Source organism: Pongo abelii, chromosome 2, assembly GCF_028885655.2.
Source record: "Pongo abelii isolate AG06213 chromosome 2, NHGRI_mPonAbe1-v2.0_pri, whole genome shotgun sequence".
In the NCBI taxonomy this organism is placed as follows: domain Eukaryota; kingdom Metazoa; phylum Chordata; class Mammalia; order Primates; family Hominidae; genus Pongo; species Pongo abelii.
Genome location: NC_085928.1, coordinates 14,202,108 through 14,224,409, shown reverse-complemented (window position 1 = coordinate 14,224,409; position 22,302 = coordinate 14,202,108). Strand labels below are relative to the sequence as shown.

The following is a 22,302-nucleotide window of genomic DNA, read 5'->3' as shown; positions in this document are numbered from 1 at the left end:
AACCAGAGTCCAGCCAAGTGGACTTCTGTCAGCATCCTGTCCTGAGTCTGAAAAGCAGCCCCACAGACCACTCCTGACAGGCACACTAGGTTGGCCAAACATCTGCATGCTCATGCTCCTGGCCAAAATAACAGCCCTGGGCTCCCAAACCCAGCAAGCTAGACCCAAATTTGGTCAATCCATCATTTACATTTATATCCTCTAACCTTAGAAAGAGTCCAGCAAGCCCAGCCTGGCAAAGCTCCACCACTGTCACCACAAACTCTTTCAGCCTAGGTCACTGAGGAATCACAAATGCCACTAGTGTGGATTACAGGTGAAGAAACTACACGGAGACTACACTAATGCATCCACCTAGAACCCAGGGAAATGCACCCCACTGAACTGACATCACAAGACACATTCATATAAGTCTTTTTCTACAAAGCCTACTTCATAAAATTGGAAGAGGCAACTTTTCCACCAGATGCATAGAAATCAATGTAGAAACACAACCATAAAAAAATCAGAAAACATGTTACCTCCCAAGAAAAATAATAATTATCCAGTAACAGACTCCAATCATAAGGAAATATATGAAATGCCAGAAAAACAATTCAAAATAATAATCTTAAGGAAAATCAGTGAGATAATCTGATGAAATCAGGAAAATAATTGAAGATTTGAATGAGAAATTCAACAAAGAGATGGATATCATTTAAAAAGAACTAAAAGGAAATCAATTAATGCAATAAAAATTAGCAGAAAACTTCCTAAGTCTTAGGGGAGAGATGGACATTCAGGTCTAGAAAGCTCAAAGAACCCCAAATAGATTAAACCCAAACAGGTCCTCAGTAAGGCACATTATAATCAAATTGTCAAAAGTCAAAGACAAAGAAAGAATTTTAAAAGCATGAAGAGAAAAGCACCAAGTTACATATAAGGGAATCTCTATTAGACTAACAGGAGATTTCTCAAAAGGAATCTTACAGGCCAGGAAAGAATAGAATTTAAACTATTGAAAGAAAGAAGGGAAAAACTCTGTCAGCCAAGACTATTATATGTCAGCAAAGCTAACCTTCAGAAATGAAGAAGAAATAAAATATTTCACAGACAAGCAAAAAGTAAAGGAATTCATCATCACTAAACTGGCCTTACAAGAAATGCTCAAGGGATTCTTACATCTGGAAATGAAAAGATGAAAAACACTATATATATATATGAAGACTCTACCAAAAAACTTAGAACTGATAAACAAATTTAGTAAAGTTACAGTATACAAAATTAATATACAAAAATGAGTAGCATTTCTACACACAAGCAACAAACTAGCTGAAAAGAAATCAAGAAAGCAATCCCATTTACAATAGCTACTAAAAAAAAAATAGGAACAAATTTAACCAAGGAGGTGAAAGACCTCTACAAGGAAAACTACAAAACACTGATGAAAGAGATTGAAGAGGATACAAACAAGTGGAAAGGCATCCTATGCCCATGGATCAGAAGAATTAATATTGTTAAAATGACAATACTATCCAAAGCAATCTACAGATTGGATGCAATTCCTATCAGAATACCAATGAAATTCTTCACAGAAATAGAAAAAAAAAATTCCAAACTTTATATGGAACAATGAAAGGCCCTAAATAGCCAAAGCAGTCCTGACCAAAAATGACAAAGCTGGGGGTATCACACTACTAGACCTCAAAATATACTACAAAGCTGTAGTAACCCAAACAGCATGGTATTAGCATAAAAACAGACACATAGACCAACGGAACAAATAGAGAACCCAGAAATTAATCCACGTAGGTATAGCCAATTGATTTTTGACAAAGGTACTGAGAACATCTTTGGGAAAAGGATACTCTCTTGAATAGATGGTGCTGGGAAAACTGGATATCCAAATGCAGAAGAATAAAACTGGACACCCCACCGCTCATCCTATACAAAAATCAATTCAAAATGGATCAAAGACCTAAATGTAAGACCTGAAATGATAAAATTACTAGAAGAAAACATAAGGAAAATGCCTCAGAACATTGGTCTGGGAAAATATTTTATGAATAAGACCTCAAAAGCACAGGGAACAAAAGCAAAAATAAACAAATAGTATTATATCAAATAAAAAAGTTTCTGCATAGCAAAGGAAGCAAATAAAACAAATAGTGAAAAAACCTACAGGATGGGAGAAAATATTTGCAAACTACTCACCTGACAGGGGATTAATATCCAGAATATACAAGGAACTCAATTCAACAGCAGAAAAACAATCTGATTAGAAAACGGGCAAATGGTATGAACAGACATTTCTCAAAAGAAGAAATATAAATTGCCAACAAATATATGGAAAAATGCCCAACATCACTAATCATCAGGGAAATACAAATCAAAACCACAATGAGGTATCATCTTATCCCAGTTAGAATGGCTATTTTCAAAAAGACAAACAACAAATGCTGGCAAGGATGAGGAGAAAAGGAAACTCATATACTCTTGGTGGGAATATAAACTAGTATAGCAACTATGGAAACCAGTATAGAGGTTCTTCCAAAACTAAAAATAAAACAACCATATGATCCAGCAATTCTACTACTGGAAATTTATCCAAAGGAAAAAAGGAAATCATATCGAAGAGATGTCTGTATCCCCATGTCTACTGCAGCACTATTTACAATAGCCAAGATATGGGATCAGTGTAGGTATCCAACAGAAGATGAATGCATAAATATAATGTTGTATAGATACACAATGGAATACTATTCAGCCATAAAAAAGAATGAATCCTGCCATTTGCGGCAACATGGATAGAACTGGAGGACATTATATTAAGTGAGATAAGCCAGGAACAGAAAGTTAGACACGGTGTGTTCTCATTCCTATGTGAAAGCTAAAAAATGTTGATCTCAAAGAAGTAAAAAAGTAGAACAGAGCATACTAGAGGCTGGGAAGGGTAGGAAGAAGGGTGGGATAGGGAGAGATTTCTAAAGGATACACAATTACAGCTAGATAAGAAGAATAAGTTCTACTGTTCTATACCGTGGTAGGATGACTATAGTTAACAATAATATATTATATAGTTTCAAATAGGTAGAAGAGGATATTGAATGTTTCAAACATAAAGAAATGATAAATGTTTGCAATGATGGATATGCTAATTGCCCAGATCTGATCACCATATATTAATTGTATCAAAACATCACTATGTACTCCATGAATATGCACAACTATTATTTGTAAATTTTTTAAAATTAAATTAAATTTAAAAAATGTTTACATCTTGTTAAGGAGTCCTGTATTACCTATGAGTGTCCCGTTGGCTCAGACTTTAAGGGACTCACAGAGAAGGGCATGAGTTCTAGACTGCCTTTGCACTGACCAGACGTATCTCAAGAGCTTTGCTCACATGGCCCCAATGATGCGAAGAAAGGAATACTGGGTGAGTCCTATGGTGTCATGTGCCCCTAGGCTTTAAAACTGAAGTTTTATCTCATTTTTATTTACTTCTTTTCCTCACTGCAAATGTCCCTGTCACAGCATAAAGTAGGTGACTAAACAAAGAGGGCTTCTGGCACAGCCCACTCACCAGTACCAGAGGCACTACTTTCATTCTGACCAGGCAGATGTGTCTTTAAAATAGAAGGGACTTGCATTATTTTGTGCATCCTTTGATCTTCTACCTATGGTGCTTCACAGTGTGAAAAGCCTTAAGGCTTTCCTTTAAAGGACGCCTTGCTCATATGTTCAGTGTTCGCTTTGGTCCAGCCTCCCACAAATCCTAAAATAAAGCCCCCATCTGAGCCACATATGCTGTGTTTTCTTTCAGGCAGTAGCAGGACACTGCTTTTCCCTTTATCAGCCATTTTAGAGTCCAACCTCATAGTCACTTTTTTAAAAATTCCTTTAATGTTATGGGATTTATTTCCTTAACAAAAGAGCAGGCCCTACATACTTCGATATGTCTTTCAAAGTAATCTAAGAAGCTGTTCCCTCAAGTCAATGATGGGGTCATAGTTCAAAGCAGGTTTAGCACCATGAGGGAAATAATCAGTATTACTTTTTTGAAATCACAGACCACACTTCCTGTTATTAATTCATGCCTCCCCATGTCCACCACCCACCAACCTTCTCACTTTCTTTGTTTCACTGGTATTGGTTTTGGCCCTGCCAGCCTCCTCTGCACTGAGAGTTAACTGACACCCTCACCCCAGGCTGATGTTAGCTGAGGACCCCTGAAGTGCTGTAGTAGTTAGACCCTAAGGAGGGGTCAAGCGTAGCAGCGGGAAACCGCCTTCCTCACTGCTAAAGCTGCAGAAAGCAATGGAAACACCCTAAGCCCCAAATTACACATATGAAATCCCAAACGATCACCCACATTTTGGAATATTATTTAGAATATTTACTATTGTATAGCTGCCCAAAGAAGGCACTGTCTTTGTTAAACAGGCTCACTCTACACCTATTATCACACAGGATTTCTCACCAAACAGAGTGCAGGTGACCAGGTTATGGACAGTGCTCTGGAAGCTGCTCAGTCCCACAGGACTAGCTATGGTTATGGGTCCAGGTAACACAAAGTTCCACCTGTGTCCCATCCCCAACAATGCCTGCTTGCCAAGGAACCATGGAGTCAAAGGAGAAATCAAAACCAGAGTTAGTCAGAGCAGCCTCCTGGAGCAACAGGAGGAGAAAGTTTTCAGCCAGCTTGGAAGGATGGAGTACCAACCACAGTGTGCAGTGTGAACAGTTTCTAGCAGCAGCCCGGGCAACCCGCAGGCCCTTAATCTTGTTTCCTGGCTAGTTCCAATGATGATTCCCACCACCTTCGCCAGTTCAAGAATTCTGACCAGCTAAGCCAAGATCAACAGACAATGCTACAGCATATGCCTTCACTCCTACCTGCCTGGGCAGCTGGCCAGGTGCCATCTCACCTTGGGGGCAGCAGTCTCTCCTGGGCACCTAGAAAGACACACAGCTCCCCTCTCTGCAGCCTCCCCAGGGTGGACTGAGGAGGAATGGTCAACAGCATAATGTAAACTCTGCTCACTCACCACCGTCTTCTCTGTTGTTTGTTGTGGCAACTGGGCCAGCAGGACAGGAAAGGCGTCCTGAAGCTCTCAGCTGGGAAGCTCCTGAAGTTGCTCTGAACTGCAGCAGAGGCAGCCGGGAGCCACCTGGGTGGGTGGGAAGGAGAAAAGGAAAGCCAAATCAGAGACAGACACGCAAAAGGGATGTGGGAGCAGCTGGGAGGAGTACATCACTCTGGGACAGGCTATGTAGAAATAGGGAAGCGTCCCAACAGTGACGATGGGTGGCTTTTATTACCGTGTGGGGGGGGTTATACGTTTAGAGTTCAGGAACAATAGTTACAAGGAGAACCAGAACGAGGCACTTTCTTCCCCCACAGAGGACAGACGCAGAACCATGAGGGTGGTACTCAGGGTAGGTTGCAGGGTCTAGGGAGAGGCCCCGGCCGGGGAGAGGGAGGAAGGCCATGCGAGCTGCCTTCCTGCAGGTGAAAGGCAGTGCAGGTAGGTGGCTGTTGGGGCCTTCTGGAGGGAGCTGGCTCCTGGCTATCAGAGATCTGGCTTTGGTGACATGGCCAGGGGAATAAAGGGCTGACAGGGCAGGAAAAAAAACACCAACACACTGGGAAAGCACTGTGCTTCTAGAGGAGTGTCTCTCCTACCTTAACTGCCCCAGGGCTGGGTCAATATGCTCTGTTCCCCCAGCACCACACCAAGGCAGAACACGGGACCCCCCACTCAGCCTGGCCCAGGCTCCTGAAGTTCCCCCTTCTCCTCCCTTCAGAAACTTTTGTTTTCCTCTGAGGGCAAATCTCACTTCTTAAGAGGGAAACAAATACCTACAGTAAGTAGCAATTCCATTTCCTCAGAGGGACAAATAACTTATTTCAGAGCCCTCCATAAGCTACCCATCCAGATGGTGTGTTAATTTGAAAAGGACAGTTTGAAAATCCAAAGGAAATCAAGCCCTCACAATGGCATTTGCTGTTTTTGAATGTTTTCTGTTCCCTCCCAAAATTTATGTTGAATCTTAATCCCTGATGCAACAGTAAGAGGTAGGACCTTTAGGAGGTGATTAAGTCAGGAGGGCAGAGCCCTCGAGAATAGGATCAGCAACCTTATAAGGGGGCTGGAGTGAAGTGGCGAGGCCCCTTTTTGCTCTTCTGCCTTCTGCCAAGTGAGGACAAAGCAACTTGGCACCATCTTGAAAGCAGAAAACAGCCCTCACAAGACACCAGATCTGCTGGTATCTTGATCTTGGACTTCCATTTTCCAGAACTGTGAGGAAAAAATTTCTACTATTTGTAAATCACCCAGCCTTAGGTATTTTGTCATAGCAGCACAGATAGACTAAGACAGCATTTCAGCAGGGGACTTCCACACTGAAAAAGTCCTTACACAATCCCTTGATAAATCACAAAGGAGACAGAGAGGGTGGAAACCCTGAGTTTAGGGTTGTGGCTTCCCCTGACACTTTGAGGGACACTTTGAAAAGGAAATGGGAGAGACGGGGCTCTCAAAGAAGGGGCAGGATGAGGTGGAATTCCCACCCCATTACAGTCCCACAGCCAGGTGCTCTTTTCCACCTGGACAGGAAGTGTCAGCAGAAAGTTCATTTCAGGAATGCCAGCCTTGTCTGCACCCAGTTGCTTCCTGTAATCTGTTTGGCCACAGGACCAAATGAGAGCTAAAGCAGAACAGGTGTTTCTATAAGGAATGGTTTCCACATGTCTCATAAACTAATCCAGGCAATCCCAGCAGGACTTCTCTTGACCTTGAAGAGAAAGGTCAAGCTCAGGACATCTGCTGCCACCCCCGTCAATGTATATCCATCTCTGGTGAGGGTTTAGGGATACCTATCACTTCTTAGTTCCTTAACCTTGACCCCACCTCCAGTGAGCACACCTGGCCCTTCATTCTCACCAGCCCCCTTCCACTTTCTACCAGCCAGAGGAGCCTCCAAACCTGCTGCTCTTCCTATCCTGAGTTCACTATCCTGCCCCATGCACACGGGAGGCCCCTGGGTGCTCTGTCATTCCCATTCTTTTGCCCAGCTGATTAGGCCACATCTGGCTATTATATCACAACTCACCTGCACCACAGACACTTAATACTCTCCTGCTTCTCAAATAATTAGAAGCCACTCACGAGAAAACAAAAAATAAAGCTGTTAATTATTTAAAAATTAAAACTATATAAAAGCTGATAATATAGGCGAAATGATTTTCTAAGCTAATTTTGCAACCCTATCAAGCATTACATCTATCCCCGAGTTCCCTGACACTCATGGCAAAAAAGGAAACAGGAGAGGTCACACAATTCTCCTTGTCAGATGAGGACACGAAGCCACTTCATCAGGTAACAGGGCCCTCCAGTGCTAATCTCCAAAAGGTCTCTCTCCAGAGAGAGGACTGAACAACACAATGGACAATTCTACCAACAGGGTTTTCAAAAGGAAACATTTGGCATTTCATTACTGTTTTTTGTTTGTTTGTTTGTTTGTTTTTTGTTTCTTGGAGACAGATCTTGCTCTGTCGCCCAGGCTGGGGTGTGCAGTGGCGCAATCTCAGCTCGCTGCAACCTCTGCCTCCCATGTTCAAGTGATTCTTGTGCCTCAGTCTCCGAAGTAGTTGGGACTACAGCTGCACGCCACCATGTCCTGCTAATTTTTGTATTTTTAGTAGAGATGGGGTTTTACCATGTTGTCTAGGCTGGTCTTGAACTCCTGACCTCAAGCGATCCACATGCCTCGGCCTCCCAAAGCACTGGGATTACAGGCATGAGCTACTGCGCCCAGCCTCAGAGTTTGGTAACTTTTTAATATCAACATTTGATAAAAAGGAAAATAATAAAATATGTCTTGGGATTTTTGCAGGGATCTAAAGCAAAGGTCTGGACAGGTAATTTAATAAAGGTCTTGGTGGTTCTCAGTGGAAAGTTGAGTTGCCCTCATCACCCATCCTGGAGGTGGGGGTGCAGGTGGGTAAAGGTGGTGCAGGCAGGTTGCATGGGGTTAAGGGTTAGGGGGATTGAGGGAGCATTGGGATGTGCAGTGGGATTATTGACTGTCACAACCACTTGAGAACAAGGGAAAGGAGCTGAATGTCCTACATTAAATAGAATGCTCATTATAAAGAGCATTATAAAGCATTTTGTCTTGCCTAAAATGCTAATAGCACCCCTGGAGAGAAACACTGGAAGGGAAATCAGTAATTAGCATGACTCTTCTAGTACCTCCTCTAAAATGCCAATTAAGTCTTTACAGGGAGTTGACGGCAGTGACCACAAGAATGTCTGCTCTGGGAAGCAGAGATGAAGGAGGATGCCAGGTTCCTGATGTGTCAGCTCTGCTGGTGGTAAAGTGCATATTGTCTTATGAGGCATAACAAGCCTGAAGGGCATTGTTGGCTGGACAGAGAGCTGGGCAATGGTGCACTATAAGCATGCCCATGGAAAGGAACATAGCTCTCCTTTTATTTCTTTATATGTCTAAATGAAGACACAACTGGAACACAAAAACTACACATCAGTCCATCATAGGAGAAACTATTTTAGGATAGAGCAGTGTTTCTCAAAGTGTGGTCCCTAATTAGCATCACCTGGGAACTTGTTAGAAATGCAGATTATTGGGTCCTACCCCAGACCTGCTGAATCAGAAACTCTGGGTGTGGGGCTGAGAAACCTGCGTATTGACAAGTCCTCCAGGTGACTCTGATGCAGGCTCAAGGTTGAGAACCACTGGTCTAGAAAGCCTGAGGTTCAATACGGCAATCAGTCACAAGAGAGATTTTAGAAATCCTGCTTCATCCCTGTGTAGAGTTTCTATTAGGCTCAGAGACGGAGGGGAATATTTCAATATGTCTGTGGTAGGCAACTGATCAGGGGTGGAAGACCCGAAGACAGAAGACCCCAGGGATGAGAAATAAGGACAAAGAGTAAATTATCAAGGGCCAATCTGAGCCTCAAGTTTGATTAACCATCCTAGGAAGATTTTGTTTTAATTTAACTTGTATTCCTGTTTGAATAGCAAATCAGTTATACGGTTTGAAATTGTTTTGGGGCTCAGAAAACAATACCCCAAAATGAAGGCTTCAGAAGCAGCCTCAGAAGCAAAAGTTTCTCTCTGACCTTCTCCTTCCCTCCTGTCTCTGGCCACTCATTCTCCTCCAGGGACACTAGAATCCCTCTTCCCCAAGGCAGGTTATAGAAACCAGAACCCCTTTTCCTTAAAGCCAGCCATGAAACCTAACAATATTACTCTAACTTCTCCCCCTGGCCTTTCTGTGTAAAAACTGGCCATAAAGAAATTATCTGACCTACCTTGTTTGACTGTAGGTCATAAGAGCCCCATTCCAGAGAGAGTCTTGCCCCATCAGAAGGAAGAAATGCTGCACAGAGAGGAGGAATACAAACAGAAAGGCCTTGCTGAGTTTCCCTACTCAGTCTACTAGCATTAGATTATACCCTTTTTGTCCAATCATATTTTTATACAGTTGTCCACAGTTTATTGAACCTAAGCATAAAAATGAACAGTTTCCTTTGTATCTTTGGGTCTTCATTCTGAAGGCTCCCATGTCATGGAAAACTATGATCAAATAAATGTATGTGCCTTTTCTACTATTAATCCACCTTTTGTCATTTGATGTTTAGTGAACCTTCAGAGGGCAAAGGAGAAGTTTTCCCTTGCCCCTTCAACTGAAAAGATACAAAAGTATATAGTGAAATGTCTTTCACCCACACCTGCTTCTAGGTACCCAGCTCCTAGGTATCCAGCACCAACTTCTCTTCCAGAATCAGCCATGTAATCAGCATCTTCTAGAGATATGTTTTGAAAATACATGTATATTTTTATACCCACTTTTTCTTAAATACAAATAATAACATATTATACACACTCTTCTACACCTTGCTTTATTTCGCTTAATATATTTTGGGGGTTATGCCATACCAGAAACATCAAGAAACACTTAGAAGTGTTCTGAGTGTCTGGAAACATACAACACTCCAGGGCATGGGTATCTTTCCTGCAGATAAGGAGCACCTGCTAGGCTACCACATGATGTTTGTGGATTTCTTAGTGAACCTCCTGTAGGAAAGCTGTACTAAAATTCTCAGTTTGGAGAACTCTCCACAGGCCTACTTGTATTTTGTTTTATAACAGAAGGAGGTAATATGGAAACTCTCAGCCAGGTCATTAAAATTCAACAGTATCACTACCAGATAACACTAGTACCTGGTGGGTCAGGCGTCCAAGGACACACAGTAGAGAGGAGTTTGACCACTAGGTAGAACTCAAAGAATCAGGATGACTTGGAACTTTTAAAATTTATAAGACTAATAACTACAAATTACAAAACACATGGAAAGATAAAGACATGGACTAATTAAGAACACTTACTACTTAATAGAGTCATTTTCCAACACTTAGAATCAAGTATGTAACACGGGACAAAATAATAATTCCTATCCTTCCACCAGCTTCAGTTATAGTAACATTTCTTTTTATTTTTTTGAGAAGGAGTTTCGCTCTTGTTGCCCAGGCTGGAGTACAATGGTGCAGCTCACTGCAACCTCCACCTCCTGGGTTCAAGCAATTCTCCTGCCTCAGCCTCCTGAGTAGCTGGGTTACAGGCATGCACCACCATGCCTGCCTAATTTTGTACTTTTAGTAGAGACAGGGTTTTACCACGTTGGTCAGGCTGGTCTCGAACTCCTGACCTCAGGTGATCCACCCCCTTGGCCTCCCAAAGTGCTGGGATTACAGGTATGTGCCACTGCGCCCAGCCTGTAACATTTCCTTCAGAATTATTTTTGTTCTATACACCCTTCAGCACCATCAGTAAGATGTCTTGCTCCTTCCTGATTCCTACCACAGTTTTATCAATGTAGCCTTTGAACATAAAAGATGAAGTTGTATATATACATATATTATATATAATATATATTATATAAGTTATATATTATATATTATATATATTACTTATATAATATATATTATATATATGCTCTATTGAGATATAATTCATATACCATACAATTTAAAGTCTTCGAATCAATGCTTTTTAAGTATAGTCAAAGAGTTGTGCAGTGATCACCTCAATGAATTTAGTGCACTTGCATCACCTGTAAAAGAAATGCCATACCTATTCACAGTCACTCCCCATAACCTACCCTAAGGTTTCTCAACCCTAGGCAACCAATAGTCTACTTGCTGTTTCTATGGATTAAGGATGCCTTCAACAGGCTCACAAGCACACTCAACACAACTGCGGAAACAAAATCAGTGATTTTGAAGATGAGTCAACAGAAATTATCCAAACTAAAACACAAAGAAATAAAAGAGTAGGGGGAAAAAAAGAAAACAAAGAATCTAAAAGCTATGGAATAATATCAAATGGTCTAATATCAAATGGTCTAATATGCATATAATTGGAATCTCAGAAAGAGAAGAAATAGAGGATGAGTCAGAAGAAATACTTACATAATAATTAAGCATTTTCCAAAAATAATGAAAGACATCAAACTACAAATCCAAAAATCTCAGAGAACTCCAAGCAGTATAAATACAAACAAAAACAACGAAGCACACCTAGGCATATAATCTTCAAGTGGCTGAAAATCAAAGGGAAAGAAACAATCTTAAAGGCAGACAGGGTGAGGGAATACATGAAAGCATACTTCTCATCTGAAAAAGTGCAAACCCAAAAAACAACAAAGGAAATCTTAAAGGTACTGAAAGAAAGAACCCTGTCAATCCAGAATTCCATACTCCAGAAAATATTTCTCAAAAATAAAAGAAAAATACAGACTTTGGAAACTAAATGAAAAGCTGAGAGAATTCATTATTAACAAACTTGCATAATGAGAACTAGAAAGAAACTTCTTCAGGCAGAAGGGATATGTCAGACAGAATTTGAATCCAAACAAATAAACTAAGATCTCCAGAAATGGTTAAAATGAAGGTAAATATATAAGACATTTTAAAAAATGTTTAATTGCTCTAAAAGATAATTGACTTTTTAAAGTAAAAATAGTAGTAATGTACTATGGGTTTATAGGGTATGTAAAAGAAAAATGCATAACAACAACAGCACAAGAGTTGAGAAGGAAGAACTTGGAGTATAATATTCTAAGGTTTTTATACCATACGTGAAGTGATACAATTGGAAGGTAGACTGTGATGAAAGATATATGTGTAAACACTACAGCACACATTACATTTTTAAAAAGAAGTATAATAATAAGCCAATAGTGGAGATAAAATGAAATAATAAAAATTCTCAGCTGGATGTGGTGGCTCATGCCTGTAATCCCAGCACTTTGGGATGCTGAGGCAGGCAGATCAACTGAGGTCAGGAGTTTGAGACCAGCCTGGCCAACATGGTGAAACCCCATCTCTACTAAAAATACAAAAATTAGTCAGGCATGGTGGCACGTGCCTGTAGTCCCAGCTACTTGGGAGGCTGAGGCAGGAGAATTGCTTGAACTTGGGAGGTGGAGGTGGCAGTGAGCAAGATTGCGCCACTGCACTCCAGCCTGGGCAACAGGGTGAGACTCCACCTTAAACAAAACAAAACAAACAAACAAATCTCAATAAATACAAAGGCAAGCAGAAAAACAGGATAAAAGGGACAAGAAAAAGATGAAACAAAAAATATTTATGGTAGTTTTAATCCAATCATATCAATAATTGCATTAATTATAAATGGTCTAACTACATGAATTAAAGATTGTTAGACTGTATAAAAAAGTAAGACCCAATTATATGCTATCCACAAAAAAAGCTCACCTTGAATATAAAGACACAAATGGGTTAAAAATAAAACAATGGAAAAAGATATAAATGTAAGCACTAATCAAAAGAAAACTGAAATGGCTACATTAATATCAGACAAAGCAGATTTCAGGAAAAGGAATATTACCAGGGATAAAGAGAGTAATTTCATAATGATAAAAGGATCAATTCACTAAGGAAATGTAACACTCCTAAATGTGTACACATCTAACACAGGGTTCCAAAATACATTATCCAAAAAGTCTTAGGCGTGAAAGGAGAACTAGGAAAATCCACAATTGTAGTTAGAGATTTCAACACTCCTCTCTCAGTAATTGATAAAACAAATACACAGAAAATAAGTAAGGATTTAGAAAGGTGAACACCACTATCAACCAACTTGACTGAATTGACACTCAACCCAACAAATGCAAAATACACATTGTTTTCAAATGCATATGAAAGATTTACCAAGATAGACCATATTCTGGGCTACTAAACAAACCTGAATCAAATTAAAAGAAGTGAAACCACATAGAAATATTCTCTGATCGTTATGAAATTAAACTAAAACTTAGTAACAGGAAGGTATCTAACAAATTCCTAAAATGCTTGCAGATTAAACAACACATTTCCAAATAACTCACAGTTCAAAAAAGAAGTCACAACAAATATTAGAAAATATTTCAAATGGTCCTTTCAAAAAACCAGCTCCTGGATTCATTAATTTTTTGAAGGGTTTTTTTTTGGTCTCTATTTCCTTCAGTTCTGCTCTGATTTTAGTTATTTCTTGCCTTCTGCTAGCTTTTGAATGTATTTGCTCTTGCTTTTCTAGTTCTTTTAATTGTGATGTTGGGGTGTCAATTTTGGATCTTTCCTGCTTTCTCTTGTGGGCATTTAGTGCTATAAATTTCCCTCTACACACTGCTTTGAATGTGTCCCAGAGATTCTTGTATGTTGTGTCTTTGTTCTCGTTGGTTTCAAAGAACATCTTTATTTCTGCCTTCATTTCGTTATGTACCCAGTAGTCATTCAGGAGCAGGTTGTTCAGTTTCCATGTAGTTGAGCAGTTTTGAGTGAGTTTCTTAATCCTGAGTTCTAGTTTGATTGCACTGTGATCTGAGAGACAGTTTGTTATAATTTCTGTTCTTTTACATTTGCTGAGGAGATCTTTACTTCCAACTATGTGGTCAATTTTGGAATAGGTGTGGTGTGGTGCTGAAAAAAATGTATATTCTGTTGATTTGGGGTGGAGAATTCTGTAGATGTCTATTAGGTCCGCTTGGTGCAGAGCCGAGTTCAATTCCTGGGTATCCTTGTTAACTTTCTGTCTCGTTGATCTGTCTAATGTTGACAGTGGGGTGTTAAAGTCTCCCATTATTATTGTGTGGGAGTCTAAGTCTCTTTGTAGGTCACTCGGGACTTGCTTTATGAATCTGGGTGCTCCTGTATTGGGTGCATTTATATTTAGGATAGTTAGCTCTTCTTGTTGAATTGATCCCTTTACCATTATGTAATGGCCTTCTTTGTCTCTTTTGATCTTTGTTGGTTTAAAGTCTGTTTTATCAGAGACTAGGATTGCAACCCCTGCCATTTTTTGTTTTCCATTTGCTTGGTAGATCTTCCTCCATCCTTTTATTTTGAGCCTATGTGTGTCTCTGCGCACGAGATGGGCTTCCTGAATACAGCACACTGACGGGTCTTGACTCTTTATCCAATTTGCCAGTCTGTGTCTTTTAATTGGAGCATTTAGTCCATTTACATTTAAAGTTAATATTGTTATGTGTGAATTTGATCCTGTCATTATGATGTTAGCTGGTTATTTTGCTCGTTAGTTGATGCAGTTTCTTCCTAGTCTCGGTGGTCTTTACATTTTGGCATGATTTTGCAGCAGCTGGTACCAGTTGGCCTTTCCATGTTTAGTGCTTCCTTCAGGAGCTCTTTTAGGGCAGGCCTGGTGGTGACAAAATCTCTCAGCATTTGCTTGTCTGTAAAGTATTTTATTTCTCCTTCACTTATGAAGCTTAGTTTGGCTGGATATGAAATTCTGGGTTGAAAATTCTTTTCTTTAAGAATGTTAAATATTGGCCCCCACTCTTTTCTGGCTTGTAGAGTTTCTGCTGAGAGATCTGCTGTTAGTCTAATGGGCTTCCCTTTGTGAGTAACCCGACCTTTCTCTCTGGCTGCCCTTAACATTTTTTCCTTCATTCAACTTTGGTGAATCTGACAATTATGTGTCTTGGAGCTGCTCTTCTCGAGGAGTATCTTTGTGGTGTTCTCTGTATTTCCTGAATCTGAATGTTGGCCTGCCTTGCTAGATTGGGGAAGTTCTCCTGGATAATATCCTTCAGAGTGTTTTCCAACTTTGTTCCATTCTCCCTGTCACTTTCAGGTACACCAATCAGATGCAGATTTGGTCTTTTCACATAGTCCCATATTTCTTGGAGGCTTTGTTCATTTCTTTTTATTCTTTTTTCTCTAAACTTCCCTTCTCGCTTCATTTCATTCATTTCATCTTCCATCACTGATACCCTTTCTTCCAGTTGGTCGCATCGGCTCCTGAGGCTTCTGCATTCTTCACGTAGTTCTCGAGCCTTGGCTTTCAGCTCCATCAGCTCCTTTAAGCACTTCTCTGTATTGGTTATTCTAGTTATACATTCATCTAAAGTTTTTTCAAAGTTTTCAACTTCTTTGCCTTTGGTTTGAATTTCCTCCTGTAGCTCGGAGTAGTTTGATCATTTGAAGCCTTCTTCTCTCAACTCGTCAAAGTCATTCTCCGTCCAGCTGTGTTCCATTGCTGGTGAGGAACTGCGTTCCTTTGGAGGAGGAGAGGCGCTCTGCTTTTTAGAGTTTCCAGTTTTTCTGCTCTGTTTTTTCCCCATCTTTGTGGTTTTATCTACTTTTGGTCTTTGATGGTGGTGTTGTACAGATGGGTTTTTGGTGTGGATGTCCTTTCTGTTTGTTAGTTTTCCTTCTAACAGACAGGACCCTCAGCTGCAGGCCTGTTGGAGTTTGCTAGAGGTCCACTCCAGACCCTGTTTGCGTGAGTATCAGCAGTGGTGTCTGCAGAACCGTGGATTTTCATGATCTGCGAATGCTGCTGCCTGATCGTTCCTCTGGAAGTTTTGTCTCAGAGGAGTACCCGGCCGTGTGAGGTGTCAGTCTGCCCCTACTGGGGGGTGCCTCCCAGTTAGGCTGCTCGGGGCTCAGGGGTCAGGGACCCACTTGAGGAGGCAGTCTGCTCGTTCTCAGATCTCCAGCTGCATGCTGGGAGAACCTAGAGAGAAGAATCAAATACACGCAATAAAAAATGATAAAGGGGATACTACCACCGATCCCACAGAAATACAAACTACCATCAGAGAATGCTACAAACACCTCTACGCAAATAAACTAGAAAATCTAGAAGAAATGGATAAATTCCTCGACACATACACTCTCCCAAGACTAAACCAGGAAGAAGTTGAATCTCTGAATAGACCAATAACAGGAGCTGAAATTGTGGCAATAATCAATAGCCTACCAACCAAAAAGAGTCCAGGACCAGATGGATTCACAGCCGAATTCTACCAGAGGTACAAGGAGGAACTGGTACCATTCCTTCTGAAACTATTCCAATCAATAGAAAAAGAGGGAATCCTCCCTAACTCATTTTATGAGGCCAGCATCATCCTGATATCAAAGCCTGGCAGAGACACAACCAAAAAAGAGAATTTTAGACCAACATCCTTGATGAACATTGATGCAAAAATCCTCAATAAAATACTGGCAAACCGAATCCAGCAGCACATCAAAAAGCTTATCCACCATGATCAAGTGGGCTTCATCCCTGGGATGCAAGGCTGGTTCAATATACGCAAATCAATAAATGTAATCCAGCATATAAACAGAACAAAAGACAAAAACCACATGATTATCTCAATAGATGCAGAAAAGGCCTTTGACAAAATTCAACAACCTTCATGCTAAAAACTCTCAATAAATTAGGTATTCATGGGACATATCTCAAAATAATAAGAGCTATCTATGACAAACCCACAGCCAATATCATACTGAATGGGCAAAAACTGGAAGCATTCCTTTTGAAAACTGGCACAAGACAGGGATGCCCTCTCTCACCACTCCCATTCAACATAGTGTTGGAAGTTCTGGCCAGGGCAATCAGGCAGGAGAAGGAAATAAAGGGTATTCAATTAGGAAAAGAGGAAGTCAAATTGTCCCTGTTTGCTGATGGCATGATTGTATATGTAGAAAACCCCATCGTCTCAGCCCAAAATCTCCTTAAGCTGATAAGCAACTTTAGCAAAGTCTCAGGATACAAAATCAATGTGCAAACATCACAAGCATTCTTATACAGCAATAACAGACAAACAGAGAGCCAAATCATGAGTGAACTCCCATACACAATTGCTTCAAAGAGAATAAAATACCTAGGAATCCAACTTACAAGGGACGTGAAGGACCTCTTCAAGGAGAACTACAAACCACTGCTCAATGAAATAAAAGAGGATACAAACAAATGGAAGAACATTCCATGCTCATGGGTAGGAAGAATCAATATCGTGAAAATGGCCATACTGCCGAAGGTAATTTATAGATTCAATGCCATCCCCATCAAGCTGCCAATGACTTTCTTCACAGAATTGGAAAAAAACTACTTTAAAGTTCATATGGAACCAAAAAAGAGCCTGTATTGCCAAGTCAATCCTAAGCCAAAAGAACAAACCTGGAGGCATCACACTACCTGACTTCAAACTATACTACAAGGCTACAGTAACCAAAACAGCATGGTACTGGTACCAAAACAGAGATATAGATCAATGGAACAGAACAGAGCCCTCAGAAATAACACCGCATATCTACAAGTATCTGATCTTTGGCAAACCTGAGAAAAACAAGCAATGGGGAAAGGGTTCCCTATTTAATAAATGGTGTTGGGAAAACTGGCTAGCCATATGTAGAAAGCTGAAACTGGATCCCTTCCTTACACCTTATACAAAAATTAATTCAAGATGGATTAAAGACTTAAATGTTAGACCTAAAACTATAAAAACCCTAGAAGAAAACCTAGGCAATACCATTCAGGACATAGGCATGGGTAAGGACTTCATGTCTAAAACACCAAAAGCAATGGCAACAAAAGCCAAAATTGACAAATGGGATCTAATTAAACTAAAGAGCTTCTGCACAGCAAAAGAAACTACCATCAGAGTGAACAGGCAACCTACAAAATGGGAGAAAATTTTCACAACCTACTCATCTGACAAAGGGCTAACATCCAGAATCTACAATGAACTCCAACAAATTTACAAGAAAAAAACAAACAACTCCATCAAAAAGTGGGCGAAGGATATGAACAGACACTTCTCAAAAGAAGACATTTATGTAGCCAAAAGACACATGAAGAAATGCTCATCATCACTGGCCATCAGAGAAATGCAAATCAAAACCACAATGAGATACCATCTCGCACCAGTTAGAATGGCAATCATTCAAAAGTCAGGAAACAACAGGTGCTGGAGAGGATGTGGAGAAATAGGAACACTTTTACACTGTTGGTGGGACTGTAAACTAGTTCAACCATTGTGGAAGTCAGTGTGGCGATTCCTCAGGGATCTAGAACTAGAAATACCATTTGACCCAGCCATCCCATTACTGGGTATATACCCAAAGGACTATAAATCATGCTGCTATAAAGACACATGCACACGTATGATTATTGCGGCACTATTCACAATAGCAAAGACTTGGAACCAACCCAAATGTCCAACAATGATAGAGTGGATTAAGAAAATGTGGCACATATACACCATGGAATACTATGCAGCCATAAAAAATGATGAGTTCATGTCCTTTGTAGGGACATGGATGAAATTGGAAATCATCATTCTCAGTAAACTATCACAAGGACAAAAAACCAAACACCGCATGTTCTCACTCATAGATGAGAATTGAACAACGAGAACACATGGACACAGGAAGGGGAACATCACACTCTGGGGACTGTTGTGGGGTGGCGGCGGGGGAGGGATAGCATTGGGAGATATACCTAATGCTAAATGACGAGTTAATGGGTGCAGCACACCAGCATGGCACATGTATACATATGTAACTAACCTGCACATTGTGCACATGTACCCTAAAACTTAAAGTATAATAATAATAAAAAAGAAAATATTTCAAATGGGATGGACATAAAAAGGCACAATATATCAAATTTGGGGGGATGCAGGAAAAGGTCAGAAGAAAATGTGTAGCATTAAGTGCTTATATTAGTAAGGAAGGAAAGTGTTAACACAGTGATCTAAGCTTCTACTTTAGGATAAACTGGAAAAAGAACAAATTAAAACCAAATTTCTCAGAAAGAAGGAAATAATAGAGATAAAAGCAGAAATCAATAACAATGAAAATAAATAAAGAAAATCAATGAAGCCAAAAGTTTGGTTTTTGGAAAGATCAATAAAATTGGTAAGCCTGTAGTCAGGCTGATCAGGAAAAAAAGAAAGTTGGTACAAAAATAAATCTCAGGAATAAAATAGAGAACATTACTACAAATCCTACAGACATTTTATATATATATATATATATATATGAATCCATATATATAGAACAAGTCTCTCTCTATATATATATATAAAACAAATATATGTCATAATATAAAAACTTGACAACTTAGATAAAATACAAAAATTCACTGAAAGACACAAACTACCAAAATTCCCACAAGAAGAAATAGAGAACCTCAATTAAAGAAATCTTATGAGAGCAACATTACTTGATATGAAAATAAGATAAAGATATTATTTTAAAAACCATGGAACAATATTCTTCATAAATATAAACACAAAAATCCTCAACAAAATATTGGCAAATCAAATTCAGCAATATATTTTGAAAAAAATATATTATTATTCTGTGTGGTTTATCCTGAAAATGTAAGGCTGGTTCAACAACTGAAAATCAGTGTAATTTACAGTACCAACTTAGTAACAAAGAAAAAAACTACATAATCATTTTATTAGATATTTAAAAATCAGACAAAATTCAATTTTCATTCATGGTTCTGGGTGACTGCTTTAGTCTGAAGGCAAAAAACTGGAATTCCTTGTTTTAAAAAGGCAAAAGTTTCTTGGGGATCCAGAAGTCCTCTTATGAGACAGGTCTCAGGTAATGTTAGAAGATGGAGTACAAAGAAACAGATACATGGTGGAGACTTCAAAAATATAATGAAATTATATTCATGATATGCTGTTCCAGAAAGAGCTTGCTACATATAGGCAGATTGCTACTGAATAAAAGAGGAGCTTCATACTACAGGACCTCTGGACAAAGGCAGCAGCTTCATATTTCAGGTGGTAGATTCTTAAAACCACAAGTGTTCCAAAGGTCCTGGACAACTATCTGTGAAGGATGCTATAAAAGGTCTCCTATCTTAGATGGGAATATAGACTTGATGAATTAAAAGTTCTTCCTAGTGCTATAAAATAGTAGAGACAGAAAATCCAGTTGGCCTAATGTTTATTAAGAGCTTGGTAAGGAAATATGAGATTAATCTATATTTTAAAAGTCATATTGCCTATCTTTACATAGTTTACACTAATAATTTAGTAGAGATGTATATTTCTATGGAATACCATTTAAAAATATTTTTCTGTATATCCCTTTCTCCCTGCTTCTCACTGTAAAGAAGCTGATAAGTGATAGCTTAGTCCTTGCCTCATTAGTACCTTCAACCACTCATTTTCTGTCAGTTCCTTTTTTTCTGTCTTCAGACATCCTCTCTTAAAAATACCAACAATGAGACCTACTCCCTTTTCTAGCTGCCATCCTATTTCTAGCCTTTCTTTCCACTCATGTTTTCAATGAGTCATCAACACCTCCTGCCACAATTTCCTTTCCACCTACTCCCTCCTTAACCCCCTACAATCAATCCAGTTCTTTTATACACCACCTACAAGGTCAGAATGCTAGGGTTTAGAGAGGCTGAGAGTGTCAGCAAGATATAACATTTGTACCCAAGGAGCTAATCAGAAAAAATCTACTTAAATCATCCAAATATCCACTAGGAAGAGACTAGAGACAGGGGTTAAAAAAGAGAACTAACATTTATTAGGTATCTTCCGGTATACTGTTGTGGTAGATTATCTCCCATCATGGCCATCAGCAATTCATCCATCCAGGTACACTCATGTCTCTCCAACTCCAACTTTATCAGAAATCATAATAAATATAAATGGACCAAATTCACCCATTAAAAGACAGATAATATTATTATATAATATTATATACAATATCTATCTATATCTGTAGCTATATATTCCACCTATATACTATTCATAAGATGAATCTAGAAAACACAAAGGCATTAAAAATAATAAATGAAAAAATAAGTTAGGCAAAAACTAACCATAAAAGAGTTGGAATAACTAAATTAATATCAGACAAAATAGACTTTAATATAATTAATCAGAAAGAGAATCACTACATAATAATAACAGGAGTGAGATAAAGAGGCAGAGAATATCCCTGGCATCATCAGTTTTAGAAACAGGGGTCTAGTAACTATCTCCAATATAACCGCTCAGAATCAGGCCAATTCTGCTCAGTTTAATCCAATCTCACAATTATTTGTGTGAAAACTCCCAAATTTGTCACCATGGGCAAAAAAGCTTAATCTAATAGACATATATAGAACCCTATGCCTGATAATTACAAAATATGCATTACTCTTTTCAAACACATAGAAAATATTTTCAAAAATTAAACTGCAAAAGGCTATAATGCAAGTCTCAACAAATTCCAAAGAATCATATAGTCAATAACAAAACACAAGATCAACTTGTCTGTTCATTTCCTCTGCCAATATCTTATCTCTCTGAAACTGCCTTATTTATTTGTACTTCTCTTTTGACATTGTTCATAGACATTGTGTCCATTTATGCAAGACATTTGTATTAAATACTTACATACCAGTCACTGTTCTAAGCATAGGGGATACATTAATGAACAAAGCAAAATAGACAAAGATCTCTCCTTTGAGGTGCTGACATTTCTAGCGTCACTTCTATCACTAGACTGCAAGTGCCCTAAGGCAAGACTATGTCTAATCCAGATTTGCCTGGCTCCCAATGTGCTGCTGGGACGGACACCATGTTGGATCTGACAAGGTACAGAACCCACACACTCTGATATTTAAGACAGAGGGCTTGCTGAGGCTTAAGGTATGATCTTCGGATAGTGTGGAATACAGCTTATCAGGCAGGGACCTGGAACCAGAAGGAGTAACAGAATCAACACACCCCTCACAACTCCCCTATCAGTAATTCAACAGCTCAAGTCTCAGCAGTCCATGGGTCAAAGCAAACCAAAGTCTAAACCATGTTGTCAAAGCAGAGATGCAGAAGACCAGATGTCAAAAATACTGGAAACAATGAAATCAGACAGATTAGGGGAAATTATCATATATTTTAATATGTCCTTGCAAATTGGGGTACAGTTTAAAGAAGCCAGATAAGCCAAGTG

General features: G+C 39.4%; 1 protein-coding gene across 7 annotated transcripts in view; it reads right to left on the bottom strand.

Annotated features, from left to right (window-relative positions):
- MYLK (myosin light chain kinase) overlaps positions 1–22,302 on the bottom strand; it is a 280,320-nt gene that overhangs the window by 217,919 nt on the left and 40,099 nt on the right. For 3 of the 7 annotated variants that reach the window (XM_054551385.2, XM_024245412.3, XM_054551384.2), the window contains exon 2: positions 5,031–5,153. The gene's annotated coding sequence lies outside the window, so the exon portion shown is untranslated. Of the gene's footprint in view, positions 1–4,878; positions 4,898–5,030; positions 5,154–9,326; positions 9,400–22,302 lie in introns of those variants that run through there. The other 4 variants (XM_063721724.1, XM_024245409.3, XM_024245414.3 and 1 more) reach the window with 2 other exon arrangements.